The sequence below is a fragment of the Suncus etruscus genome, chromosome X (assembly GCF_024139225.1).
Source record: "Suncus etruscus isolate mSunEtr1 chromosome X, mSunEtr1.pri.cur, whole genome shotgun sequence".
NCBI classification, from domain to species: domain Eukaryota; kingdom Metazoa; phylum Chordata; class Mammalia; order Eulipotyphla; family Soricidae; genus Suncus; species Suncus etruscus.
The window spans coordinates 103,148,104-103,154,946 of NC_064868.1; the positions used below are offsets into that span (position 1 = coordinate 103,148,104).

The 6,843-nt window shown below is 37.6% G+C and overlaps 1 non-coding gene across 1 annotated transcript; it reads left to right on the top strand.

Annotated features, from left to right (window-relative positions):
* The first annotated feature begins 4,902 nt into the window (after window positions 1-4,902).
* On the top strand, window positions 4,903-5,032 carry LOC125999707 (small nucleolar RNA SNORA22). The gene has a single exon (XR_007492187.1). It is a non-coding gene; the product is annotated as a small nucleolar RNA SNORA22 (small nucleolar RNA).
* The last annotated feature ends 1,811 nt before the right edge of the window (window positions 5,033-6,843 follow it).

A 6,843-nucleotide genomic window follows, 5' to 3' on the forward strand; every position in this document is an offset into this window, starting at 1 on the left:
TCCTCATTGTCCTTAAAGTTTTGTGGGTGCTGACAGTTGAGGTTTAGTTTCCGAATTATCAGATCTGATTTGCTATTTTATCCTAATGGGCTACTGATTATTACTTGTTATTCTATTTCTGTGAGTCTGACATAGCATTTCAGTGGGCAGGCAAGAATAATTCTAGTTACACCCATTTAAACACCAAGATTATTATGGAAGTATTCTGAGACAGAACTAAAACATGAAACTATCCAAAAGCCAGAGATTTGTGAAGTTAGTATCAGTGCAGCCAATTTGGCAACATGGGATTTCTTGGTTTTGGAATCAGGGTTAGATTGTCCTGTTGTGAAGGGGCAGTCTCAGGTGGAATGCAACAAGTATCTAAGGTCAAGAGACAGAGGAACTATTGTCACCACTCTGACTAATTTGATGAGCTATGAACACTTCTTTATGATGTTCCTCAGTACTTTTGAATCTTTAGGCTTTCTAGAATTCCCATTAATAGCCCCTCTAGTATCCCCATATATAAATAATGCTATATATGTATGTACGTATGTATATGTATTCTGTGTTCTGGTTCTAGTTGCAATTATTTAATATAAGTTGTAGTCAACTTTCTCAGAAATCCTATGAAGTATATAATTCCCATTTTATGAAGCAAAGGTATTATTTCCATTTTACTTTTTCAATTGGACTTTGTTTTTCTATGTTTATTTTTATTTCTTACAATATTCTTATTTAAGCACCCTGGTTACAAACACGTTTACAGTTGGCTTTCAGTCACAAAAATTTCAACCCCTTTCAAGAAGAGTTCCAGCTTCTTGTCACCAATGTTTTCATCTCCCTCCTCCCCTATTCCCTGACTGTCTTTGAGGCAGGCATTCTATGTCTCTCACTCACTACCGTTGTTATGATAGTTGTTGGTGTAGTTATTTCTCTAACTGCACTCACCAATCTATGTGGCAAGCTTTCATGGGCTGGTCTTGCCAGCCCTTATCAATATTGTCTTTGGGTATAGTTATCAAACTGTCTTTTATTTTTCTTAAATCCTACAGATGAGTGAGACTACTCTGTGTCTATCTCTCCTTCTGACTCATTTTATTCAACATAATAGTTTCCATGTCCATCCATGTTTAGAAAAATTTCATGACTTCAGCTCTCCTGGAAGCTGCATAGTATTCCACTGTGAATATATGTCACAATTTCTTTAGCCACTCATCTGTTATCAAGCATCTGGTTTGTTTCCAAAATCTGGCTATTGTAAATAACACTGCAATGAATATAGGCATATAGAGGGAATTTTTGTATTGTGTTTTTGTGTTGCTAGGGTATATCTCTATTAGTGGAATTGCTGGATTTTAAGGGAGCTCAATTTTTAGAGTTGTTTTTTTGAGGAATCTCCATATTGTTTTACATAAAGGCTGGACTAGATATCATTCCCATCAGCAGTGAATAAGAATTCCTTTCTCCCCACCCTATGAGCCCAGATTGTTGTTATTATTTATGATGTATGCCAGTGTCGGAGGTGTGAGATAATAACATTGTTTTGATTTGCATCTCCGAGATGATCAGTGATGTGGAGCACTTTTTCATGTGCCTTTTACCATTTAATACAAATCTTTTTTTGTTTTTGTTTTTTTTCAGACCACACCCGTTTGATGCTTGTTGGGGACTGACTTGTTTGAGGCCATTTTGCTATTCTTTCTGCCATAATCCAGCCTTTCACCTAAAGGCTACATGCAGTCTTGCTGTAAGTTCTTGGGCCAAAGAGAAAGGAAAATGCAGCTGCAAAGTATAATTAATCTTTTAGCCCGGAGGAGAGCAACACAGCCCAGTACCATTCCCAGAAAAGAGGCCTTACTCCCTTAACCATATCCCTGAGTTTACAAGACATTCATTATTGTGTATATGCTACATTGTCTGTTCAAGATCACTGAGGCAAGCACATCTTGCACCACCTCCTGATAGTCAAGCAATTAGGAATGCAGCTAGAAGGTCACAAGATGTTTCCATGGATACTGCAAGAAGTATTGCCCACTTGCCTTATTTGGAATAATGAAGTAATTTTCATGCCAAAAGTGTGATTGACATCACCCTTGTACTGCCCCCTTCTCCTTCTCTATATAAGAAGGAGCTGTAGCCAAATAAAGTTGCCCTTGAACAGTGAGACGCTGCCTTGGGTCTTTATTATTAACCTCTTTCAGATTTTTTACAGGTGTGGTTGCTCTTCTACTCAGCAAAATAGGAGTGCGGTTGTCTGAGAAGCCTTTCCAGCTAATTCCTGCTGGCCGGGTCCCCCCTGGGGGGGCTTCAGGACACCGCATTTTGGCGCCCAACGCTGGGCTCGAAGACCACCGCCACACTCCGAACGACTACGGGTCGGCGAGTCCGGAGCTGTTTCGTAAATCGCAGGATATACCCCATCCGGGTAGGCGTTGAAACGAGTTAGCCTTAATCAAATATTTAAACTGCAGTTTTTTCAGTCGTTCTGATCACCGCCCCTGATTGGCTCTTGGGGCTTCGCCCGTTGGCTTCACTTCCATGGGTGTTTCATTGAGTACTGAACTTAAATTCATTATTGATATTCAGTCTGAGTTGAAAGCCAGACATGTAGAGGTTACCAAAAAGAATATTTGTAATTTTCTTATGTTTATTCATAATGTATGTCATTGGTTTATTATTACCTGTCCAGAAATTGTTGCGTCCACTTGGGACAAAGTAGGACATGAAATGAGTGATTATTTTGTAAATAATGATGATTCACAAAAGGAAAAAATTATGTTCCAATATTGGAGCCTGTTAAGAGATATCATTGTAACTAAAAATGCCGGAACCGCCAAAGACATCATCCATGCCGTTGAATCTCATGTACAACAAGTCTCCCGTGAGTGTTCCAGGACTCCCTCTCGTTCTAATTCTGTCTCTCATCTCCCTTCTCCCTCTGAGAATACTTCCCCTTGTCCTCCCTCCACCACTGATTCTTCTACCTTTGTCTCCAAAGTAACTAATGCTCTTAAAGATCTCTCTAATGCTTCTCATTTATATCCCTCCCTTACTTCTGTCCATGCTTCTGCTCTATGCACCCAGACCCCTACAGAAGAGGCCGCTGCACCCTCTGTGCAAAATCCTAAACAGCCCTTCACTTCCCTAGCCTCAGCTCCGTCCCTGTTCCACCAAAACCTTTACTCCCCTCACCACCCTCCCCTCCTTAGCCAGCAATTGCAACAATACAAAGCCTTTAATTGGAAAAGCCTCAAAGAGCCGTTTCAAGCCGTAACCTCCTATGGCCCCCAAGCCCCTTACACGCTCTCCTGCTTAGAATCTAAAAGCTGAACTCTTTGTCTCTTGAGAAGTTAACTTTTTTTTTTTTCATTGCAAAGCCCCTGCAAATAGGCAGGAATCCTAATCTCTAAGCTCTTATAGCTGGCCTCGCCTCTTTTCATACCTTAAAGGTACAGCACACACTTTCCAGGTCCCAGCTTGCCAACATGGCTCTTGCTGCCCTCTGTGCCTGGAAGTCGCTCCCCAGAGCTGGCATTCCAGCAGCTCCCCCACACCGGCAACAAACTGTTGCTGCTTTCTCCTTTCCCCCCCCCCCTTTTTCTGACTTGAGTTCCCAACTCACCACAATTACATCCATGGTCTCTCACCTCTCTAACAAACTTGATAATGCTCTTGGCTCAAAAACCAGCGCTACCTTTCCTGTCTTTCTCCCTAATGGAGAAAGTCTTCCCCCGCCTGCTCAGCAGCCTCCACCGCGGAGAACGCTCAGTCCCTAACCATAGCAGATTCCCTCCTCTCACCGCTCCCCCTCTTAAAGCTATAGAAATGAAACTACTTGGCAAAATTGAAAATCTTAAACAAATCTTAAGCCTTCAAAAACAGGCTGCTTCTCTTAATTCACAGGTTTCTGCCTTTCAGGCGTTCCCCCCGCCCTCCTAAATCTATAGTTGTCTGTCCTCTGCCCACTGAATTCCACGGCCAAGCCCCCCCTCTTGAGAACTCAAAGAGACAAACTAATGAAAGTGAGGCTAAGTGCCATAAAACAGAAACTGCTGCAGTGCCTACAAAAAATTCTAAGGGCACAGTGAGCAGGATAATTACAAAGTATCATCTGCTAAGCCATAAAACCTTGCGATATCTACACTTTGCTGTTAAAACTTCTGAGCCTAATGTACCCTTTACTTTGCTCAAACCAGCCCTCAGCCTCCTTCAGCCTCTTTCCTGCCAGCCTTGGGAAACAGCCAGCTCAAACCCTGCCACTCCCACTTTAAGCCTTCCAATTCACCTTGAAATACCCAATCTTTGTTATTCAAAAGAAATCTGAAAAGTAGCATCTCTTGCATATTCTCAAATCAATTAATAAAACCATGATTCTCATGGTGCTTTTGCAACCCAGACTCCCCTCTTCGGTTGCCATTCCCTCTAATTCCAATAAATTAGTAATTAATCTTAAAAGATTGCTTTTTTTTTATATATCATTACACCCTGCTAACTGTAAATAATTTGCCTCTAACCTTCCTGCTGTTAACTGTGCTAGCCCCTCCCCAAGTTATCAGTGAAAAACTCTGCTTCACCTTGTCAGCCCTACACTTCGTCAAATATGTGTTATTAGGTTTAGTGCATTAAGTAGTGTAAAGTAATTATTAAAACATTAAAAAGCAACAGAAAGATAAAGGCAATAAATTTTTTTTCATGCCTCTCAGAAAATTTTAAAGCAAGGTCATGATTCTGTCACTTTACAGATAACAAAATGTTGGTAAAAGAAAAACTTCTTTGTGTTTTAAAATCCAAACGAACACAAAAGTGTTAAAATTAAGTCTTATATTTCTATTAAAAGTTTTATTTTAATTTTAAAGTATTTACAAAATTATGTAAAAAATAATGTGGTTAGCCTTTTTAAACAATATAGTTAATTTAATGCACAGTAAACACCTAAGTATGCTTTATAGTACCCTTAGTTTTAACTTTGTGCTACAGCAATGGTTGTTCTTTATTTCTGCATTGAAAGAACTATTATTTTAAATGCATTCAAAATATCAGCACATTATACAAATCTGTATATTTGTGTCGCAGTGAAAAAATAATATAAATGAAAAAATATATTATATATAATTTTATAAGTAATATATAAAAGTAACTAAACTTTATAAGCAAATTAACTAGTATTAAATATAATTTTAGTCTTAAGTTCTAAGTGTGTAAATGTATCAGATGTCTTTAACTATATTTTATAATAATCTAAGCATTTAGTTAATTTAGTATATAATATTTTTTACAAATTATTCACTTAAAGTCTTCATAGTAAAAACAGTTGTTTGTATTTTTAAAATCAGTTTTTATACCTTTAATAATCATAGTTCATGCTATTGTGTTTAATCATAAAAATTTTAACACTTTATTGCAGCTGTCTTACTATTCTACTGCAAAACCAATTTAAAGAAAACCTATTCATTTACAGCAAATGATTTCATACTTCAGAGTGAAGACTCCTTCTACAGTGCTCATTAACCATTTTACTTAATGTTTTAAACTTCAAATTAAAATTGTTTTAAAAATGTTTTGTGTTAAATCTAAACCTTAAAATTTATTTTCAGCAAAGTTCCACTCCATCTACATTAAGTACTTCTCAAAACTAAAAAGTTTTTCTACAAAAATTTTTTTTTCTTCTCACAAACATGCTAGCTAAATATTTAAAAGCGCTTGTCAATTTTTTATAAATAAGTCTTAAATCAATCCTTTTGTCTGTTTATGTGTCTGTTGTGATGAATGAAAGTGGCCACAAGTGTAAAATGTTGTGTTTAGTGTTGTTTTGTTTTGTCTGTTTATTTGTTATCTCTACATTTTATAATAATACAATTTTTAAAGCCTTATCCATTTTTCAAATTTCAATTAATTTTTTCAACCTGGTTCAGTCTGGTCAGTTCACAAACTGGCATCTTGCAACTAAAAATCATGTGTTAAAAATTATGTATTAAGCTAGCTTTGTCCTTCTAAGAACATGGCGGAAAGTGTGAGGGATGGCAAACCCCAAATTTCTCAATGGCCATCGGGGATAACTTTTCCCTGGAGAATTTCTGGACTTTGCAGTCACCCGGCTTTCCTGTTATGTGTAAGTTCAGGCCTATAGAATATGTATTTATGGCTAAAAAATATAGCATCCAGCTTTAACATAATAACTAAAAGTTTAAGAAAAATCCTTTATATTCAGTTAAAAAAATTTTTTTTAATTAGCAATTGTTAATTATAAATTTTCTTTTATGCCAAAGTCTAACAGAGGTCAAATAACATTCCCGTGGTATTCAAAAATAACTAGTGTAATGTAAATTGCTAATGTTTTCTGCAAATTCTTAATTTTTATATGAAGTAACCATTTTGCCTCCTGCCAAGCTGTTTACTTATAAACCTCCTGCTAGCCGCCATTCCTGCAAACCTGTTTCTAACTGACTCCACCTTTGACAATGCTGAATTGAGCACTCTGCCTAGCTGCCTTGATGCCCACCATTGCCACCAACAACCTCCATTGCAAACAAGTCACGGTCGTGGAACTTTGCTTACTCAAACCATATATGTGCCCCCCTGTTCAACAATCAGACATTTGCAATCAAACCATTATTGTTAACAACTCTTCCATCTTCATTGAAGCCCCCAACTCCACTTATTTTGTTTGCTCCACTAAATTTTCTCCCCATATTGTTACTGAAATGTTTCTTGCTTATCATGATTATTATGTTTTAGCTTTGTTAATGCCTAAAATAACCATCAAACCTGTTGGTCCGGTTTCCACCTTGAACCTCATCCTGCAAATGGTCAATGCCTCTGCCCAAGCGCTCTCCAACACCAGCTATAAACACTGTTCAA